At 39.1% G+C, this 22,468-nt stretch overlaps 4 non-coding genes and 1 pseudogene across 4 annotated transcripts; 2 read left to right on the forward strand and 3 right to left on the reverse strand.

Annotated features, from left to right (window-relative positions):
• Positions 1 to 3,463: 3,463 nt before the first annotated feature.
• LOC128594710 (olfactory receptor 2B11-like) lies at positions 3,464 to 4,101 on the reverse strand (annotated as a pseudogene).
• Positions 4,102 to 5,409: 1,308 nt separating this feature from the next.
• TRNAM-CAU (transfer RNA methionine (anticodon CAU)) lies at positions 5,410 to 5,482 on the reverse strand. The gene has a single exon. It is a non-coding gene; the product is annotated as a tRNA-Met (tRNA).
• Positions 5,483 to 6,379: 897 nt separating this feature from the next.
• Positions 6,380 to 6,461, forward strand: TRNAL-AAG (transfer RNA leucine (anticodon AAG)). The gene has a single exon. It is a non-coding gene; the product is annotated as a tRNA-Leu (tRNA).
• Positions 6,462 to 15,729: 9,268 nt separating this feature from the next.
• TRNAQ-CUG (transfer RNA glutamine (anticodon CUG)) lies at positions 15,730 to 15,801 on the forward strand. Its single transcript has one exon. It is a non-coding gene; the product is annotated as a tRNA-Gln (tRNA).
• A 412-nt stretch (positions 15,802 to 16,213) lies between these two features.
• TRNAL-CAA (transfer RNA leucine (anticodon CAA)) lies at positions 16,214 to 16,319 on the reverse strand. Its single transcript has 2 exons — positions 16,282 to 16,319; positions 16,214 to 16,259 (listed from the first exon to the last, which is right to left on the reverse strand). It is a non-coding gene; the product is annotated as a tRNA-Leu (tRNA).
• Positions 16,320 to 22,468: the final 6,149 nt, after the last annotated feature.

The following is a 22,468-nucleotide window of genomic DNA, read 5'->3' on the forward strand; positions in this document are numbered from 1 at the left end:
TTTTGAGTTTATGCAATTTTTCCCCCTCAGGTACCAGGAAATGAATGATGATGAAAAAAGTCAATGCTCATTCTGAGGCCTACATCATTCTACCGGGTTTTCTAATTGGCCTCATCTGGGAGTAGTTCTCTCTGTGGTGAAATGATGTTCTACTTGATGACACTAATAAGTAACCTGTTCATCATCATCCTGTTATACCTGGGCTCCCACCTCCACACTCCCATGTACTTCTTCCTCTCAAACCTCTCTTTTCTGGACCTCTGCTACACCACCAGCTCTATCCCTCAATTGCTGGTCAACCTCTGGGGCCCTGAAAAAAACATCGCTTATGCTTGTTGCATGATTCAACTTTACTTTGTCCTCACATTGGGAGCCAAAGAGCATGCATGTCCAACTTGTGGTGATGTTCTATGACAGTTATGCAGCTGTATGTGGAGCTTTGCATCACACTGCCCTCATGCACTTTCATTTCTGTCACCTGTTGCCTGTGGCTTCTTGGGTAAGTAGTTTTACCAACTCAGCACTTCATACCTTGTGTATGTTCTTAGTACCCCTTCTTTATGTTTTTCAGTCACATTCTTGAAGACACATTTCAGAACTTACTGTGTTCTTTATTATAATTAACTTTAAGGAAGACTTTAGAGAGGTGAAAAGCTGGAGGAATGCATTAGGGAATGCAAAAACCCCACATATACACAGAAATGAGAAAATGCAGAAGAGTTTAAGTACTAGAGTGTGTGCTATGGTTGGTCTGGGAGGTGATGGTACTTTTAGAGGAGGTGTGCAATGTGGTGTCTGAAAAATAAGAATACTAGGAATTGGTGTCTGAAAAATAAGAATACTAGGAATTATTATAGATATAGACACCCTTAAACCAATGAACTTCATTTTCTTTTGTGTAAAATAAAGTGACACATGAGTAGTTATTCAGATCAGTTGTCTAACTCTCTATGTAAAATAATTAAATTTCAGTATGTGTCCAGGCACTGAGACCTCAAAACCAGTAGTCGAAAATTGACACATCGAAAAGACTAAAACATTTTTGAATAGTACCAATCTTAATGAAAATAGAAATGTTCAGACTTTTAGTTGTATGTGGAAAGAATTCTTTTTTTCTTTTTATTTTTGAGACAGAGTCTCATTATGTCACCCTGTGTAGAGTGCTGTGGCATAATAGCTCACAACAACCTCAAACTCTTGGGCTCAAGCAATCCTCTTGGCTCAGCCTCCCAAGTAGCTGGGACTGCAGGTGCCCACCACAATGTCCAGCTATTATTTTAGAGATGAGATCTCGCTCTGGCTCAGGGCGATCTCAAACTCGAGCTCAGGCAATCCACTGGTCTCGGCCTCCGAGAGTCCTAGCTAGGATTATTGGTGTGAACCACCACACCCCGCCCTGGAATAAATTCTTAAGTGATTGATTTCTCACTGCACACTTAAGTTTCATTTTGCATTTCTGTGTAATTATATACATACTTTTTGTTGAGGCAAAAATTTGAGCATTTAGTCAAAATATGCTATTTTTATATCAACATGAAAATTAAGTAAATGGTTACTTCTCATATTAGACTAGGGTAGTAATTATCCAGGCTTCTATCTAATGTCCTTTCTTTAAGCAAAAGCCCCCATAGATTTTCCTACTCTACCTTCCCAACCCACTCTCATACCACAGTGGTCTCTGGGATATCTCATCCTTCCCAACCCACTCTCATACCACAGTGGTCTCTGGGACTCCTCTAAGGCACTGAAATTCTGAGTATCACAGTTTGAAAAAACATCGGATTTACATTAGTCACAGAGGTACTTTTTGAATCAGAATGCTGACATGCGGTTGCTTTAATCATCCCCCTTGGAGCAGGATGTGCTTCTTCTTGCCTTGCAGCTATTTATTATGCTACGAAGATCTGAGGACATTTTCAGCATGGTGAGAACAGTTATTAAACCTTGCTGAATTCTACCTTAAGGATTTCCTCAAATGCATTTTTAGTGTCCTTACAACTAGAGTTAAAACACTTTGTTTTCTTCTTTCTATTTGTTCTTCAGGAAAGACTTGCTTCCTTGGAGAAATAAGAAACATTTATCACCTTCTTGAAAAGACAGTCAGGGTTACTTATACTTTACATTAATGGTAGAGAACATTTTCACCTTCAAATATAAAATGGGCCTTCTCAAAAGTTAATTAAAGTACCTTTCATGCTGGAGTGTACTAAATATATATACGTAAAGTCCAAATAAAACATTGCTGTGGGTTTTCCCCATCACTACTCTCAGTAGTTTTTAATCCTGAAATTTTGGTATATAATTATTAAAGTCCTGGCTTTTCACAGTGTCTAGATATCACTTGAACTTCTGACATGAGTTATCTTTATAGGCCTAGAAGGTAGTATACACATTAGCCCAGAACAGAGAATAATGGTCAGAACAACTATAATCAGTCTCTATAGCTATGCTTTTGATATAAATCTTTCCAGATTTTACCCTCAAAACTAGAAATTAATATATTCTTCTGTATTGAAGAATAAGTTAGACAAAGAACATCTTAGTAATGATCAAAGTTACTATTTAACATCATAGAATTAGTATATGTGTTTATACATATATTAAGTTTAAGAACATTTTCTGGCTGTCAGAAATCTGCTAATTTTTAAAGTTATTTAAAATTTTTTTCAAACTAAATATATAAAAGCCAATGGTCTCATTATCTAGATCAGCAGTAAATATTTTATTTTCTTTTTAAATTGTGTCTAGGTTGCAGTTCATTCTTGTTTGGAATAACAAGAGATTCTCTTTCTAATTATTGGCTTCGATCTTGTTCATACCATACCATCCTTACATGTGTTTATTTCTTCACTACACAACATCATTTTAAATGTTTAACATATTATTTCAACATTAAATAAATATAAAATCTATTAAATTGCTCTCATAAATTACAACTAATTTATGATAAAGTCTTAGCCCTTGGGTATGAGTCCTAGTTAATACTTCCAACTCTCTCTCTCTCCTTTTTTTTTTTTTTGAGACAGAGTTTCACTCTGTTGCCCTAGGAAGAGTGCCATGGTATCATCACAGAGCACTGCAACCTCATACTCCTGGACTTAACCCGTCTGCTTGCTTTAGCCTCATAGGTAGCAGGGACTATAGGTTTGTGGCACCCTGCCCAGCGAGGTATTTCTATTTTTAGTAGAGATGGGACCCCAGTGTTACTCAGGCTGGTCTGAAACTCCTGAGCTTACAGATTATTTTAATATATTTTCAAAAACAAAAGTGTCCATACTGGTGCATATTAGCCAAGTATAATTGCTGCCTAACATACTAATAAAGAATATTAGAAACATGACATAATTTGTAAGAAGAATATGTAACATTAGATTTGATTAGGAGGCCCAAAATGAGTTATTAGAGAAACCCATATGAACCTATGCTAATTATTAAATAACTTCATTTGATATCTATCCAACTATCATTTGGAGCTGAAAGTACTCTTCACCAGGGTGCTTAATGCCACCTTTACATCTTTATTCCTCAAGGTGTAGATGAAGAGGTTGAAGGTAGGATTTACTACTCCATAGAAGAGAGCAATGAACTTAGGCTGGAAAGTGGAGGAGGGAGGCTGAAGGTACATGCTAATGGCTGGAACATAAAATAAGAACACTACAATGAGATGGGAGGAACATATCCCAAAAGCCTTTTTCCTTCCCTCAGAAGATTTAATCTTAAATACAGGATGTCCAATATTAGGATAGGAAGCAAGAATTAAACATAGTGGAAGGGCTAACATAAAAATGCATACCACAGAGAGTATGAGCTCATTTGCACCCTTTTCACCAGAGACAGTCTTTATCAGAACAGGAATCTCACACAACAAGTGATCAGTTTATTGAGACCACATAGTGGCAATTGTAAAGTAACAGTGGCTTCTGAGAAGTATAGGTTACTCCACTCAGCCACACTGCCGATACCAAGAGAATACAGATGCGTTGATTCACGATGAGGGTATAGTGCAGAGGTCTGTAGATGGCCACATAGTGATCAAAAGACATAATAACATTCTGTGCCATGCATTATGTGAAAGAAATAAAGCTGAACTGCACAGCCCATTTTAATTGTGAAATTAAGTAAAATGGATGGAGATGGCTCATACATTGCTGGAAGGAGTGCAAAATAATACAACCACTTTGAAACATTGGTTTGTGGTTTTTTAAAAAGTGATGCAAAAAGGAATACAAATGAAGAGGTTAGGAGCAATGACAGAAGGCACCTGGGAGGTCTAAAGAGGAAGAACCCGCCTGCCATCCCCTCTGCTGCTGCTATTGCTGCTATACTTATGTTCTGGGAATGCGGGAATGCGTGAGAGAACACACAGAGGTTGGACTCAGCTGCCATTGTTGGAGTGACCTGACAGGAAGAGCACAACTTAGAAATGCAGGCCCTTCTTTTCTCCTCTGCCTTCCACTCTCCTTCTGGTTTCTCTTAGTGACAGAACCTAAGAGAAAATGGGGAGCAAAGAAGTTTGGGGAATGTAATTCTCAGACACCCACACCCAACATCATGGAACAGAATATATGAGGGCGCATTTGAAGCTGTGAGAGAATAGACTTATAGAGCCACAACTTTGAATAGTGTCTGGCACATAGTAGGTGCTCAAGAGCAGGATATGGAAGATCAGTTTTCTTCACTGTTGTTTGATTTAAGGACTCCACCTTGACTCTAAATAATCAGCTTGTCTTCTTTATCTCTTCTTATTTCTCTTTTTATCTCTTCCTGCATCTTGTAGTTTAGATGACTTAGATTCAGTCAACAGCCCTGAAAACAGGAAAAAAGATGGGGGAAGTTTTTGTTGTTGTTGTTGTTGTTTCCATATAGGATGTCATGGCAACCTGGGGTTTGCCATTCTGGAAAAATCGTAAAAGATAACCAAGTCAGTAATTAATAAAAATATATTGCACCATCCTATACCTTCTCCACCCTCAATACAACACTCCATGCTCTCCTCCCTCTCTCAGCACCCTAGACCCACCAGAGTTTCTTGATCCTCGTGTTTTTACAAAAAAGACAATTGCCAGGCATATGTGAAAAGCATTTGAAAAATCTTCCAATTCTATATCCAAAGAGTATGAGGGAAAAAAAGGGGGAGGGGGGGCAGAAGAATTTTGGATATTTAATTATTAGTGAAAAGCATTAATTCATAAGTGAATATTATGTGGTTCTGTTAAATAGCCAATTACCCATTCAGTTTCATTAAAGATATTCCCTTGGATTTTTTTTTTTTACAACACATATTATGCACAGTTTTTCTAGGGGAAAAGTAGAGAGAAAATACAAAGATTTGTCAGTACCCTTCACTAGCTTGCTTCTTTTGAATTAGGACAAAAGGAAAAGTAAACGCCCCCCCAAAAAGAACCCTGCTGCCCCCTCTGAGGATCGAACTCAGGACCTTCAGATTATGAGACTGACGCGCTGCCTACTGCGCTAAGGAGGCAACTGATTTATTTCTTTGCATGGAATATCTACCAACATCACTACACAATTCAGTTTTGTTTATTAATTTATTGTCCCCCGTTTTTGTCTTACCAATGAAGGAAAGAATCGGTTCTAAATTCTCAAATCATACTGTTGCAAAATAAGGCGGGACTGTGATTTAATTCACGTCTAAAACAATTTGGTTGACAAAGTCAAGTACAGGGAAGGAGGCCAACCCCGTTTCCCCTACAGACTTTTCTGCGGAGGTTTTAGGGGCTGTGAAGGCAACTGAGCCCGGATTTTGCAAAAGTCTGGTCCCTGGTCCTAGATTTCTTTTCTCACTCCTTGGCCAAGGGGAGCAACTTTTCTTTCTATGTTCGAGGCTTTCATAGATGCGCCACCTTCTGAAAGGCAAGCAAAACTTAATAATGATTGCACTCTTTCGCGTCTCTTGTGAAGTTTTGCAAAAGTGCTCAGTCCCCCCCAGATGGATGAAGGAGGATGAGGGGAAGAGGTCTCATAGTTCTTTCCTTACTTCTCCTTATCGATAACCAGCTCAAACCCAAAGCCGGATTTACCCGCACTCCTGAATTCCGGGGACGTAAGCCTGGAGTTTAGGCAGATGTGGAGCCCACAAGTCCTCCGGAACGTTCCTTTGGCATGAATCCTTTTCCTTATGTTGGTGACAAAACGTTGTAAGAGTCTCCTCCAGCACCATCTGCGACGTCCAGTCCAGGGACCACCTAGACGTATGATGAAGGTATGAGTTGAGAGTCAGGGGGGCTCTTGTGCTATGGGGGGGAACCGGAGAGAGTGCTGAAAAAAGGAGGCTATAGAGAGGGTATTCGTGTGGAAAAGGAAGAGAGGAGCGATATTAACTTTCCAGGAAGCACCAGTAAGACAGCATAATGTGGGTGGTAGCGTGGCCGAGCGGTCTAAGGCGCTGGATTAAGGCTCCAGTCTCTTCGGGGGCGTGGGTTCGAATCCCACCGCTGCCAAAGCTCCTTTTTCAACAACACACGTCCATTTTCAAGCTTAATGTGCACAATTCTCACAGCCTCTAAAGTCAGGCAGGTTTCTCTCCTACTTCTGCTTCCACGGGGGCCAGAGATAACACTTACACTTACAAAGTCCAAATACATGATAGGCCTTCAACTAATTATTGCAATTAATAAAGAATTAGCATCTACTGGATGAACTTTACTTCATTGATCGCCATTATATTTTCACCACATAGAAGTGTTTAATAAATTCGTTTATTTTTTAAAAAATATTATTCAATGCCTACTACTTTGCCAGGTACTTAACTTAGGGCCTGCAAAGACGGCAGCAAGGACAATGACTGGCTATTAGCCTTCTGGAATCCGCTGCTATTGGAGACAGGTCCTCCCTACTTCACTGAAGGAATGAATTCTGTCTGAACCTGCCACTGTTCTTCTCAACATCACAGCAGCCCTTTCATTTCACATATTAAACCCCAATTATGCTGATGTGTGCTTTGGTGACTGTAGGAAAGGCGTCAGCATCTTGCCAAGCACCTGCCCCTTACATTTTCACCAACTTGGGGTGCTCTCGTCTTCTCCTGCACATTTCTGTGTCTTCTTGGGGCATCCTTTTTTTGTTGCAAGCAGTTCATTTCATCCTGTAGGCCTCAGTTAGCAGTTGCTTTATTCTAGTTGTTTCACTTGAACTGTTCTTCCTACCTGTTCCAGAATTACAATCAGGCACTGAGCACTGAGGACATGGAGGGGAACAGAAGACAGGGTCCCTGCCCTGATCCCTAATGATTCAGACAAGCCTTAAACATAGGGCCCAACGTGGCACAACTTTTATCTTAAAGAATAAGATTGGGGCGGCGCCTATGGCTCAGTGAGTAGGGCGCCAGCCCCATATGCCGAGGGTGGCGGATTCAAACCCGGCCCCGGCCAAACTGCAACAAAAAAATAGCCGGGCGTTGTGGCGGGCGCCTGTAGTCCCAGCTACTCGGGAGGCTGAGGCAAGAGAATCGCGTAAGCCCAGGAGTTGGAGGTTGCTGTGAGCCGTGTGACGCCACGGCACTCTACCGAGGGCGGTACAGTGAGACTCTGTCTCTACAAAAAAAAAAAAAAAAGAATAAGATTGAACTATGAATGACATCTGAGATATATTGCTACCAGAATAAAGAATGTTACCAAATACTAAAACAATACAATGTATAGAAGGGCATGCTTCATTGTTCCTGGTGATAGTGACAGAGAAGAGGGAAGGAGGAGATTATAAATTTTACTTTAAGCACTTCACTTGAGTTGTTAGAGTAGATATTCATTTTATAAACTGAATAAGTAAATTTATAAGTTTTAAGTGAATTTTTTAAAAATCCCATTCTGACACATACAGCAAAGAAATGCTGCGCCTCAGTTCAGCCCTTCCTTCCTCTGGCAGCCTTTCCTCATGCTATCTGCCTTTAATCACCGATTCCTCTTGGTGGGCATTGGTATGTTCTACTGTCGCTCAATCCATCACTTATTTTAGAATTTACCCTGGCTTTTGGAAAGTTTTGTGTAATTGTCTGATTTTCTCCATACACCATGAGTTTTGTCAGATACAGAACCATTTTTCTCTTGCTTTCCTACTAGTAAAAACTAAATAAATATGGTGGTAAATTTCAGTGAATAAATACATAAAAGAATGTCTTCCTAATTTGTGAAATGAACAAAATACACAGGATGAGGAGTCAAGATGACTGTGCAATCTTCAGTTGTAGGTGAGACTGTATTTTGAAGCACCATTTGCATAAGACACTTCAGCTGAGTTGGGTTATTTACTAGTTTGCTCTTTCTGAATTCAACTCTGCTACCAGGTGATTGCAAACTATTCTTGCTCAGATTACCAGGAAACAAATTGTTTCTGGATTTTGGGGCTCAGACATCTCTTCCTCAGTCATTCCCAACAGTCAGTGTCCTTTATGTGTTTGCATCCACCTTGCGATATTTCTTAAGTGACAACAGCAATTCCAAGGAAAACATTCAGCCTTCTTAATACCAGACCCAAGAATAAACAACCCATGGCCATCTGTCCTGTTTTTCAGGTCTTTATCCACTGTTGACTCCAGGAAATAAATGTGCTAAGGCTGAAATAAACAAATAAAAAACAGTCACATAGATCCTTTCTTCCTTTGCCTATCGTCAGAGCACAGTTTAAGGGGTCTAGTTGAATAGTAGAGTTTGAAGCTCTGGTATCATTTAAAAACCAATGAACTTTTCTTTTTCCTCCTCCTCCTTCTTCTCCCTTCCTCCTCTTCTTCCTCCTCCTTCTTCTCCCTCCCTCCTCTTCTTCCTCCTCCTCCTTTTTTGACACATAAGGCAAAGGCTCATAGCATTAAAAAAAGAAAATGATACCTGTGTTAGAGAAAAAAGACCTGGCTCATTATCTAGCTATCATTTAGATAATTTTTAAGACTAGGAGACTGAAGGAACTAGAATGGAAAGTTTATGTATGTGGAGGAAGGGGTTAGATATTATTTTTCTTTTCTTTTCTTGTCTTTTTTTGTTTTATTGTTGGGGATTCATTGAGGGTACAATAAGCCAGGTTACACTGATTGCATTTGTTAGGTAAAGTCCCTCTTGCAATCATGTCTTGCCCCCAGAAGGTGTGGCACACACCAAGACCCCACCCCTCTCCCTCCTTCCCTCCCTCTGCTTTTCCTTTCCCCCCCACCCCCCTACCTTAATTGTCATTAATTGTCCTCATATCAAAATTGAGTACATAGGATTCATGCATCTCCATTCTTGTGATGCTTTACTAAGAATAATGTCTTCCACTTCCATCCAGGTTAATACAAAGGATGTAAAGTCTCCATTTTTTTTAATAGCTGAATAGTATTCCATGGTATACATATACCACAGCTTGTTAATCCATTCCTGGGCTGGTGGGCATTTAGGCTGTTTCCACATTTTGGCGATTGTAAATTGAGCTGCAATAAACAGTCTAGTACAAGTGTCCTTATGATAAAAGGATTTTTTTCCTTCTGGGTAGATGCCCACTAATGGCATTGCAGGATCAAATGGGAGGTCTAGCTTGAGTGCTTTGAGGTTTCTCCATACTTCCTTCCAGAAAGGTTGTACTAGTTTGCAGTCCCACCAGCAGTGTAAAAGTGTTCCCTTCTCTCCACATCCACGCCAGCATCTGCAGTTTTGAGATTTTGTGATGTGGGCCATTCTCACTGGGGTTAGATGGTCTCTCAGGGTGGTTTTGATTTGCATTTCTCTAATATATAGGGATGATGAACATTTTTCATATGTTTGTTAGCCATTCGTCTGTCTTCTTTAGAGAAGGTTCTATTCATGTCTCTTGCCCATTGACATATGGGATTGTTGGCTTTTTTCATGTGGATTAATTTGAGTTCTCTATAGATCCTAGTTATCAAGCTTTTGTCTGATTGAAAATATGCAAATATCCTTTCCCATTGTGTAGGTTGTCTCTTTGCTTTGGTTATTGTCTCCTTAGCTGTACAGAAGCTTTTCAGTTTAATGAAGTCCCATTTGTTTATTTTTGTTGTCGTTGCAATTGCCATGGCAGTCTTCTTCATGAAGTCTTTCCCCAGGCCCCTATCTTCCAGTGTTTTTCCTATGCTTTCTTTGAGGATTTTTATTGTTCCATGCCTTAAATTTAAGTCCTTTATCCATCTTGAATCAATTTTTGTGAGTGGAGAAAGGTGTGGGTCCAGTTTCAGTCTTTTACATGTAGACATCCAGTTCTCCCAACACCATTTATTGAATAGGAAGTCTTTCCCCCAGGGTATGTTCTTGTTTGGTTTATTGAAGATTAGGTGGTTGTAAGATGTTAGTTTCATTTCTTGACTTTCTATTCGATTCTAAGTGTCTATGTCTCTATTTTTGTGCCAGTACCATGCTGTCTTGACCACTATGGCTTTGTAGTACAGACTAAAATCTGGTATGCTGATGCCCCCAGCTTTATTTTTATTACTAAGAACCATTTTCTCTGGTTCCATACAAAATGCAGAATCATTTTTTCCAAATCTTGAAAGTACGATGTTGGTATTTTGATAGGAATGGCATTGAATAGGTAGATTGCTTTGGGAAGTGTAGACATTTTAACAATGTTGATTCTGCCCATCCATGAGCATGGTGTGTTCTTCCATTTGTTAAAATCCTCTGCTATTTCCTTTCTGAGGAGTTCATAATTTTCTTTATAGAGGTCCTTCACCTCCTTCGTTAGGTATATTCCTAGGTATTTTATTTTCTTTGAAACTATGGTGAAGGGAGTTGTGTCCTTAATTAGCTTCTCATCTTGACTGTTATTGGTGTATACAAAGGCTACTGACTTGTGGACATTGATTTTATATCCTGAAACATTACTGTATTTTTTGATGACTTGTAGGAGTCTTGTGGTTGAGTCTTTGGGGTTCTCTAAGTATAAGATCATGTCGTCAGCAAAGAGGGAGAGTTTGACCTCCTCTGCTCCCATTTGGATTCCCTTTATTTCCTTGTCTTGCCTAATTGTATTGGCTAGAACTTCCAGCACTATGTTGAATAGTAAAGGTGACAGAGGACAACCTTGTCTGGTTCCAGTTCTAAGAGGAAAAGCTTTCAGTTTTAAGTTTTACTCCATTCAGTAAAATATTAGCTGTGGGTTTGTCATAGATAGCTTCAATCAGTTTTAGAAATGTGCCACCTATGCCTACACTCTACAGTGTTCTAATTAGAAAAGGATGCTGGATTTTATCAAATGCTTTTTCTGCATCTATTGAGAGGATCATGTGATCTTTATTTTTGCCTCTGTTAATATGGTGGATAACATTTATGGACTTGCGTATGTTAAACCAGCCTTGCATCCCTGGGATGAAACCTACTTGATCATGATGTATGACTTTTTTGATGATAAGCTGTAATGTATTGGCTAGGATTTCATTGAGAATTTTTGCATCTATATTCATGAGTGAGATTGGTCTGAAATTCTCCTTTTTGTTTGTGTCTTTTCCTGGTTTTGGTATCAGAGTGGTGTTTGCTTCATAGAATGTGTTGGGGAAGATTCCTTCTTCCTCAATTTTTTGGAATAATTTCTGTAGTACAGGAATAAGCTCTTCCTTGAAGATTTGATAGAATTCTGGTGTGAAGCCATCTGGGCCAGGGCATTTTTTGGTTGGAAGATTTTTTATTGTTTCTTTGATCTCAGTGCTTGAAATTGGTCTGTTCAGGAGTTCTATTTCTTCCTGGCTAAGTCTAGGGAGAGGGTGTGATTCCAAATATTGATCCATTTCCTTCACATTGTCAAATTTCTGGGCATAGAGTTTCTGGTAGTATTCAGAGATGATCTCTTATATCTGTGGGATCAGTTGTTATTTCCCCTTTATCATTTCTGATTGAGGTTACTAGCGATTTTACTTTTCTATTTCTCGTTAGTCTGGCCAATGGTTTATCTAGTTTATTTTTTCAAAAAACCAACTCCTTGTTTCATTAATTTTCTGAATGATTCTTTTGTTTTCAATTTCATTGATCTCTGATTTGATTTTGGAGATTTCTTTTCTTCTACCGACATTAGGCTTACATTGTTCTTCTTTTTTGAACTCCATAAGATGGCTTGTAAGTTTGTTGATGCGCTCTCTTTCTGTTTTTCAAATGTAGGCATGTAAAGCAATAAATTTTCCTCTCAAAACTGCTTTTGCAGTATCCACAGGTTTTGGTAGCTTGTGTCTTCATTGTTGTTATGCTCAAGGAAGTTAATAATTTCCTGTTTTATTTCTTCCTGCACCCATCTGTTATTCAACAGAAGATTGTTTAATTTCCATGACTTTGTGTGGGGTCGAACATTAGAGTTGAGTTCCACCCTTAGTGCCTTATGGTCTGAGAAGATACAAGGTCAAATTTCAATTCTTTTGATTCTGTTGATATTTGTTTTGTGTCTCAGTATATGATCAATTTTGGAGAATGTTCTATGGGGTGATGAGAAGAATGTGTATTCTTTATCTTTGGGATGGAGTGTTCGATATGCATCTATCAAGCACAGTTGTTCTAGGGTCTCATTTAAATCTCTTATATCTTTATTTAATTTCTGTTTAGAGGATATGTCCAGCTCTGTAAGAGGAGTGTTAAAGTCCCCTGTTATGATGGTATTATCAGATATCATATTGCTCAGACTGAGTAAGGTCTGCTTCAAGAATCTGGGAGCATTTAAATTGGGTGCATAAATATTTAGAATTGAAATGTCTTCTTGTTGTAGTTTTCCCTTGACCAATATAAAGTGACCATCTTTGTCTTTTTTGACTTCAGTTGCTTTAAATCCACATTAATCTGAAAATAAGATTGCAACTCCTCTTTTCTTCTGAATTCCATTTGCCTGAAAAATTGTCTTCCAACCCTTGACTCGGAGCTTTAATTTGTCTTTTGAAGCCAGGTGTGTTTCTTGCAGACAGCAAATGGATGGCTTGTTTTTTTTAATCCAGTCAGCCAATCTATGTCTCTTCAGTGGGGAATTCAAGCCATTAACATTTATTGAGATAATTGATAAGTGTGGTAGTGTTCTATTCATCTTATTTTGTGAGAATCCATTGCTTAGTTTTATCTTTTGCATCAGTGTGGAGGTTAGGTTCTGTCCTTTAATTTCTGAGTTTTTACTTTGCTGCTGATCCATTGTGATGGTCAGTGTGTAGAACAGGTTGAAGTATTTCCTGTAGAGCTGGTCTTATTGTGGCGAATTTCCTCAATGTTTGTATATCTGTAAATGATTTGATTTCTCCGTCAATTTTAAAGCTTAGCTTAGCCCGGTACAAAATTCTGGGCTGGCAATTGTTCTGTTTAAGTAGATTAAAGGTAGATGACCATTGTCTTCTTGCTTGGAAAGTTTCATTAGAGAAGTCTGCAGTCACTCTGAATGATTTGCCCCTGTAGGTCAACTGGCGCTTACTTCTGGCAGCTTGCAGAATCTTTTCTTTTGTCTTGACTTTGGACAGGTTCATCACAATGTGTCTTGGAGAAGCTCGGTTAGAGTTGAGGCGACCTGGGGTCCGATAGCCCTCTGAAAGCAGTGTGTCAGAATCTTTGGTGATATTGGGAAATTTTCTTTTATAATATTCTCTAGTATGGCTTCCATTCCTCTTGGGCATTCTTCTTCCCCTTCTGGGATTCCTATAACTCGTATGTTGGAGTGCTTCATAAGGTCCCATAATTCTGACAGTGAACGTTCTGCTTTCTCTCTCTTCTTTTCTGCCTCTTTTACTATCTGAGTTATCTCAATAACTTTGTCTTCTACCTCTGAAATTCTTTCTTCTGCATGGTCTAACCTGTTGCTGATACTTTCCATTGCATCTTTAAGTTCCCTAATTGACTGCTTCAGTTCCTTCAGCTCTGCTATATCCTTTCTATATTCTTCATATTGTTCATCTCTTATTTGATTCTTTTTTTGGATTTCCTTTTGGTTATTTTCCACTTTATTAGCAGTTTCCTTCATTGTTTCCATAATTTCCTTCATTGTTTTCATCATGTGTATTCTAAATTCCCTTTCTGTCATTCCTAACATTTCTTTATTGGTGGAATCCTCTGCAGTAGCTACCTCATGGTCCCTAGGAGGGGTTGTTCTGGACTGGTTCTTCATGTTGCCTGGAGTTTTCTGCTGATTCTTCCTCATGAGTGATTTCTTTTATCTGTTTCCTTGCCCTAATTTTCCTTTCACTTCCTCTTGCTCTTTAAGTTCCTGTACCAGTTTTCCACTGTTTTTGTCCTCCTCTTGGGGTCCAGAGGTCTCTCGCTGACTCCCTGTATCCTTAAAGGGATGATTATAGGCAGATCCCACCAGCCAGAGATGCCTGGAGTCTTATCTCCCCAGACTCACGGTGTCCAGATTCAAGGAAGCTGTTGGGGGGTAGATACTTTAAGAACACTTTACACTCATTTATCCAGAAGTCTTTGAATTTAATTGTTTCCATCCTCATCTCTCCCAAAATATATTCAATTCAATCTATCATTATTATGCAGGCATTTTGTGACAGGTACCTTTCTTAGTCAGAGATATAACAACAACAACAAAAATGAATGCCAGAAAAATGATTCAAGAGATTCTTAGCAACGCAGCTTTGGGAGAGTACCAGAGACACATAAAGCATAGATGGCCAATAATTTATGTCTATATTGACTAAAGTAATAATTTACGCCTGAGTATTTCTTCTGATCCTACTATATATATGGTCTTTTTGTTATATGTTGTTTTTACAGTTACTAGATAAATGATGTTATCTTAAGATTTGAAAAAATAAATGACTATGTCCAGCACTATGACATCCTTGATTGGTCATTCACACTTTAGGTTATCTGTTTGTGAGGCCATCTTTACACAGAAATGTCCACCTGGGAGCTGGGACCCAGAAAGGTAAAAGAAGATGATGAAGGAGGAAAAGAAGGAGGAGGGGTAGAAGAAGAAGAAAAAGAAATTAATTCCCTTTAGCCCATCAAATTTAGCTTATTGAGTGAAGGCAAAAAGATGTCTAAAGTCTCCAAAAAATCTAAAGGTGGACTATCACACTGAGTATTTATTCGTTCATTCATTCATTCACTCATCCTTTCATTTATGGTGATGCAGCAAATGTTGACAAATTAATGAGACCTTGAGCTATGGAACAGAGTGAGACGTCAAATGTCATGCTATACTAAAAAAAGAAGAAGGAAAAGAAAAAGAGACTCAGTCCTGCACTTAAGGCATTTTGGAGCAAGAGGACAGATTTTCAAAGTTCAAGCTCCACAATTACTGGAAAGGTGAAGTACCAGGAGAAACCAGGAAAGGATAGAGTGAGAGGAGTTCAAGGGAAGAGAGACGCCAAGATACTCTGAGGTTTCTGGTTGAGTCTACAGATACCCAGAAAGAACACAGAAAGCTGTACAAGGAAATACTGTATTTTGCTTTTCTCCGTTTCCAATTGTGAGACTGAAATCCAAATTGCCCTTTCCTGGGTTGGAAATGAAAGCAAATCAAAATCTCCAGGAGTAACCAAATTCCTGGATCAGAATCCTGCACTGCCCCAGGGAAAGATACCTGGGCAGAAGGCGTGGTGAGTAAGTATAGGGCCCCTCCCACCCCAGTGTTTGTCACTTCTATCACCCCGCTGCTGTGAAGCGCACAGATTTTCTATCAAAAACACTGCTCCCGTAAAAATTGCTTAAAATAAATTAGGAAGAAACATAAAAGTTTCACTTTAAATGATATTTTAATTCCGTTCTGAGGAAGAGAAAACAACAAAGAGAACTCAGATGGAGCGCAAGCCCATCCTGCTTTAGGCGGGGTTCCATGGTGTAATGGTTAGCACTCTGGACTCTGAATCCAGCGATCCGAGTTCAAATCTCGGTGGAACCTTTCATGTCGCGTATTTTTCCTTGGCTTACCAGAGCGAACCGTGCTGCTTTCAATTCCAATACTACAATTTTTGGATGAATTCTAGAAGCTAGTATGATGTGTAATGTGCAATCCTGATAATACATTAGCACAGGACCAGACCATAATCACAGAGTCCTTGTACCTGTCTTTCTGTTCCCATCAGATTAATGTTACCCTGAGGGCGTCCCTGGGTAAGTGTGCATTTAGTAAATGTGCCTTTAATGAAATAACCAGAGCAAAGAGCACATAGAGAACAAGATGAAAAAAGAAGGGGAAGACCTCACTAAGGGTTCGTCATTTTAGAATGGAAAACGAGAAAAGGTCTAGAGAAGTAGAAAAAGAATTGGCTGAGAAAGTGACGGATGGGGGTTGGGGGGGCAGAAAAAGACTATGTCAGAAGTGGGATTCGAACCCACGCCTCCATCTGGAGACCAGAATCCCCAACTTGAGGAAGTGGAACTTGAGTCTGGCGCCTTAGACCACTCGGCCATCCTGACACTCAGGAATATTTGCCTCAAAAGGATATAATCTCCAATTATTATGACGACCGTGTGCCTAGTGTGTGCCATTATTAATTTTTATAGTTTGGGGATTAACCTAAGAAATGGAAAAGTAAATCTCTATAAATTAAAAGAAAGTTTTGTTTTGCTTTTTTTCTCGATAGAGTCAGAAACTTTGATTCAACTCGCTAGGCTTTCCTCCTAATCTGAACTGGAAGTCAGCGTTTCCCGTCCTTTTCCTCTCTTCCCTCTACCCTTCCCCGCCGGCTCTCAGGTATAAGAGTACCAGCATCCTAGCAACCCAGCACCGACTCTGGGCTGGCGGACAGAGAGCGAGCCCCTCTCTCCGTGACAAGAAAGCACACAGCACGGGCTCTGTTGGTGAGATGCGGCTTGGCAAGCTAAACCAATCGACAAGAGCTCAGGAGGGAAAAAGTAAGCCAGGCAATGCAGACCAGGCAAGAAAGCAGGAGCATTAGCATAGACCAGCGAGTGTGACAGGGCGAATGGTGTTCAGGGGACTACCATCATGATCTCTAGCTGTTGCTGTTGAGTAGCTGTTCTGACTAGTAGTTGACGTGGTCTTAATGAATAGAGCCCAGTACATACACAGTAGCTTCTAAATAGGTACCTGTTAAATACACAACTCATTTCTCCTTCTCCATCGACCTGAAAGAATGGGAAGAGGAAGGAATGGTGCTAATTAATTACTCTTTTTCTTCTACTTATTCTTAGTCCTCCTTTCAATTTACATAGTTCATTCTGAGTTTTCTTTTTGGGTTCTGTCTGGGTAGATTTCCTGCAAAATGGTCAGAGAACTACAAAGTCACACCTGTTGAAAGGGAGAACTTATTTCTCTCCCAAAAGTGGAAGCAAATTCCTCTTTCTTTATCAGATGTGTATCTCTTCAGCTCGCTCTCTTTCTCTGTGTTTGGCTCACTTCATTACTGTGCTCCTCCTTGTTTCTCTATTCTAAGACATTTCTCTCCTTGACCATTTCAGCTTCCTTCTTAGCAGTAGCTGAGAGGATGGCACTGACTGTCCTGATTCTTATCCACCTCTGCCCATTCTTCTATTTCTATTAACTCTTTCCCTCTAATGTCCTTTGTAGCAGTATTGCAATAGGCTCCAAAATGGTCCTCCTAATTGGTATTGCCACCATCAAAAGATCCTTTCTGTGCTTACAAATCTTCAGGGGCCCTTTCCTGTTAGGGTACAAGACTCAGAGCTTAAGTCCTCCACAGCTAACTTTATCACCATTGGCTTATTTTTTCATGAATCCTTATCTAATCAAATTTACCAGTGCTGCCACTACCTACAAACTTTTTCCCACACATTTAACCCTGAACATATGGCAAGTTATGTTCTCAGGGTTTGTCAATATCCTCCCAAGAGTTTACTTATTATTGCTTTTATAAGTAGCCTCAAAGGATTTGAGGTGGTTGAAGAGTACTAACCATATAACAAGAGTTTTAAAATTATTAAAAAAAAAAAAAAAAAAAAAGGCTCAGCACCTGTAGCTCAAGCCGCTAAGGCGCCAGCCACATACACCAGAGCTGGCCCAGGCCTGCTAAACAACAGTCACAACTGCAACAAAAAAATATCTGGGCGTTGTGGCGGGTGCCTGTAGTCCCAGCTACTTGGGAGGCTGAGGCAAGAGAATCACTTAAGCCCAAGAGTTTGAAGTTGCTGTAAGCTGTGATGCCACAGCACTCTACCCGGGGCGACAGTTTGAGACTCTGTCTCTAAAAAAAAAAAAAAATTCTATTTTATTAAGCTTTTATGCTGAAGAGCTTGCATAATGTCCCAGAGCCGCCCCTGCCCCCCCCCCAAAAAAAAACAACTTTGAAGCTTTCTGAGAAGTGACAGGAAAAAAAAGAAGCATTTCAGGGAATTTTTAAGGATGATTCTTTCCCTCGAGGTGTTATGTAAATCAGACACAGAAAAAGAATGACTAGAAATAGCGAAACTAATGGGAATTGTTAACATGGTTACTAATTCCTTTCAAAAACATTTGCAAACTGATACATTGTTATAATAATTTAGATCAGTAGATAGTAATAGAAACTTCAATGAATAGGAAGTTTGAGGAAACCATAATTCCAGAAATCTAGAGGATGAAGGGAAAAGAGTAATTATTCAAGAAGGAGATAGAGATTACCAAATATAAATCTTTCCCTTTACTCTACTCCTCCCCACCCAGCCCATCTACTTTTTTCAACCCTTCTTTACCTCCAGGTCGCTTGCTTACATGGGTTATAAAGAATTGATGAGATAAACACCATCAGTCCTGAAAAACAAAGCTGAACTCCAGGCTTTCATCCCTTAGATAAGAGGGGTGAGGGGAATGAAAGACATCCTTATCTACCCATCTGCATCTCTCATATTTATACATGGTTTCCATGCTTTTTGGGGGGGGGGGAGGTAAATCAGAGCAGAAGCATCCTTTAATTCCTCCAAATTTCAATTTTAACCCAATCTCAAACCAAAACCAGATTATGGTGTGCCCTCGCCCAATCAATCAACATTTTTCTGGAAGGTGGCTAGGGCTACTTGGGCCTGGAATCTCAAGACTTGGCACCCAGAGTGTGCTTGAGAAGAGGGACATGTGGACTTGGGGTTGGCAAGTCCACCTAGTCCCCCAGACTTCCTGTCTGATGGGGAAGAAGACAAGACTGATAATTCAAAAGTAGAATACCCCCTTGCTCAGGTACAAGAACAACATAGAGAAACCCCCACCCTACCCCCACCACAAGAAATACCAAATTAGAGACAAAGAAATAACACAAAAAAGTTGGAAGTCCACTGGACGATATGAGAATGGGTATTGTAGTACTCCAAGCCCCTAGAACAGGGGTGGGGAACCTCAAGCTCTGAGGCCACATGTGTCCTTCTAGGTTCTTAAGTGTAGCCTTTTAACTGAATCTTAAGTTTATGAACAAATCCTTTTATTGTTATTGTCTTTTGTTTGTATTTAAAATACCAATGAATAAAATAATTTTTTGACAAAATAATCCTCCCAGATTGACTGGTACAATTAGAACATTAGTAAGTCATAAGGGCTAAATTGATGGCTGCTATGCTCATTATTTAGTTCTGACTTCCCCCACTTGACTGGCACCATTACCAGGGGAGGCTGGTGTACAAGAGTTTACAGGAGTTGAGTACCTCAATCTGTTATCAGCTTTTGACAAAGGTGCACTGTGTTTTTGTTTGGAGTGGAATTTGTGAGTAGTTGTATAGTTCAACAGTATTTTTAATTCTGTCTTCTTAACAGTCAATCATGTCAAAGAAGACCAAGAAAATGCTGAAGGAAGAAAATAGATTTTTTAATGAGGATTGGGAATTGCAATATTGTCTTATTTCTGCTAATTTGCTTGCTTTCAATATCAACATTAAAGAAGTTCATTTCTTATCAGCAATGTTAACACTCATTAAGGACCAAAAATATTTTATATTAGAAGAAGAGGCATGAAAGGTTGTATTGCAGAAATTAAAGAATGAAAAACAAAAGCAAAGACAATTTTTTCAAATAGCAATAAGACCTGGAAATAATGTCATTGAAGCAACTTGAGAGTAGCTTATAAACTTTGAGGGGGGCAGGAAGTCATTCAATGATATAAATTGTGAAAGGTGGCAGGCATGGTGACTCACATCTGTACTCCTAGAACTTTGGGAGGCAGAGGCAGGTGGATTGCCTGAGCTCTGGAGTTTGAGACAAGCCCGACCAAGAGTGAGACCCTCTCTAAAAAACAGCCCCGGCATTGTAGTGGGTGCGTGTAAACCCAGCTACTGGACAGGCTGAGACAATAGGATCACTTGAGCCCAAGAGTTTGAGTTGCTATGAGCTATGACTTCACGGCATTCTTCCAAGGGCAAAAAGGGAAGACCCCATCTTAAAAAAAAAAAAAATTGCGAAAGAATGTGTTGTTGAAGTTGTAGTATCCTTGGGTCCTATATGAGTTCAAAATACAAACAACTGCCCCTTTCAAGAACCATAACTTGGGATCTCATCTAATGTGCATAAAGTAAGGGTTCAGCGTGCCCCCTGGGTGAAGGGTTCAACTACAACCTGAACTTTATCTTAGCAATGAAAACAATGCAATGTAAACATTTGTACCTTTATGCTTATCTGAGAAAAAAAAATAACCGATTAGAAGCAGAATTAGTCTTCAACTTAACAAAATAATTTCATGCAGTACTTCAAAAGAAAAAATATATTTATTCAATCGTTTTGGATGACTCAATTAACACTACTGCCTAGCATAGGTTTTATACTCCTTTCAGGTCATAATAGAAGGTTTTCTTTACTATGAAGAATTTCCTCACTTTGGGTACTCTTGTGAATAAAACACAGACAACAACTTTCAAGATAAATGTCATGAAGTTGAATTTAATAGGGTAAATTTAGCATATGTACTGATGATGCACCTTCCACAACAGGAAAACATGAAGGGTTTATTGCACAGATAAAAAAATACTAAATGATCCAGATGTTCTCATTTCTTTGCACTATATCTCACATTGGCAAAATCTCTGTCCTAAAGCCAACTATTTTAACAATCTGCAACAAATTACACATATTGCTAACTGTACTTGTGCAAATGTAACATAGTATTGTCAGTTTCATAGCATACTAAAGATGAACACTGAAGCATTCAGTGTGTATTTGCCATAACATTCTACAGTGTTTTGGCTATCACAAAGACAGGTGTTAGTCAAAATTTTATCTCTGTGAGAACATATAGTTACATTTTATTAAGAACAGAATCAGCAATCTGAATTACTGAAAGTTTTCTATTGGAAATCTTAAGCATTTAGTAGCATTCCTGTGATATTATGTCAAGTCAAAATAATTTGAATATTTATTTGCAAGTTTAAATTAAGTTTATATATGGTATGTAACAAAAGATCCAAGCATTTCAAAAAACTTTTTTCAAAACACTTCTTCTTCAAAGGGCAACTTCCTATGACCATTTTCCCCAGTTAGCAAAGGTCATCGATGAGCATATGTATGTAGTCATTTAAATACGCAGCTGTTATAGATTTATTAATTGGAGAATACAACAAGGTTCACTGACTTTGAGAACCATGACATCACACTCAAATTAGCATTTCAGCTTCATCTAGTTAGTATCACCAAGGCATCTAAAGAACTACAAATGGAACTGATTGAGCTCTCAGTAGATGATAGTTTAGTCATTGTTTGATGCTAAGAAAAATACAATTAAACTAAGGAAAAATACAATAGAATACCTACACCTTTGGCAACATACCCCCCAATGCTTTTTTGTTTTTGAACCACTTAGTGCTGTGAATCTACATTCTTCTACCTAAGCTAAATCGAGGAGCGCCAGAGTAGAAATGACTGATACCTATTTAGAGGATCAACTGAAACTATGGACCCCCCCATGCTGCAACCAAATGTTCAAATGCTTTTCAACGAAAAGCAGATACAACACAGTCATTAACAAGTTAAACTTTAAAATTAACAAGTAGTTTTTCATTTTTTGAAATTATTAAGTACTTAGATTTTTATAAAATAATGTACATTTTAAAGTATACCTAATTGAAGTTTCTTGAATGTGGCCTTATTTGATTATAGCTAAATTAATGTGGCCTTCCAACACGAGAACATTTTCCACTCCTGCCTTAGAAAACCCAGGATTCTCAGTTTCCCTATATTTCAGAAAGGAGCAAATTATTGTTAAGTTCTACTCAATACAACAACCCTACGGAGTAGGCAAACTATTTTAAGGGATAAATGTCTTTGGTTAAGGTTCAAAAAGTTAAAGTTATAATGAAGTTTACCTCCTTGCTTGGGTATAATTACCATCTCTATGTTAGAGGCATTCTGAGGCTCAGAATGAATGGTAAACCAACTTGTTTGGGCACAAACGAGAAGTAGCAGAACTGGGCTTGTTTCTGCCCCACAGAAAGCTTTTTTTCTCTCTCTCTCTCTCAACAAATTTCGAGTGCCTGTGAGGGGGTCTGTTTAATAAAGTACCTCACAAACCAGGTGGAGGTCAGTCTGCTACCCCCATCCTCTGATCTATGGGGAAGCCACATATCTGCTCTTCCCAGTATCGATATAAAAACAGCTTTTCTCTTGCAGGGGCTAAGCCCTGGGCACCAGGAAGAAACCC

Source organism: Nycticebus coucang, chromosome 9 (genome assembly GCF_027406575.1).
Source record: "Nycticebus coucang isolate mNycCou1 chromosome 9, mNycCou1.pri, whole genome shotgun sequence".
NCBI lineage: Eukaryota > Metazoa > Chordata > Mammalia > Primates > Lorisidae > Nycticebus > Nycticebus coucang.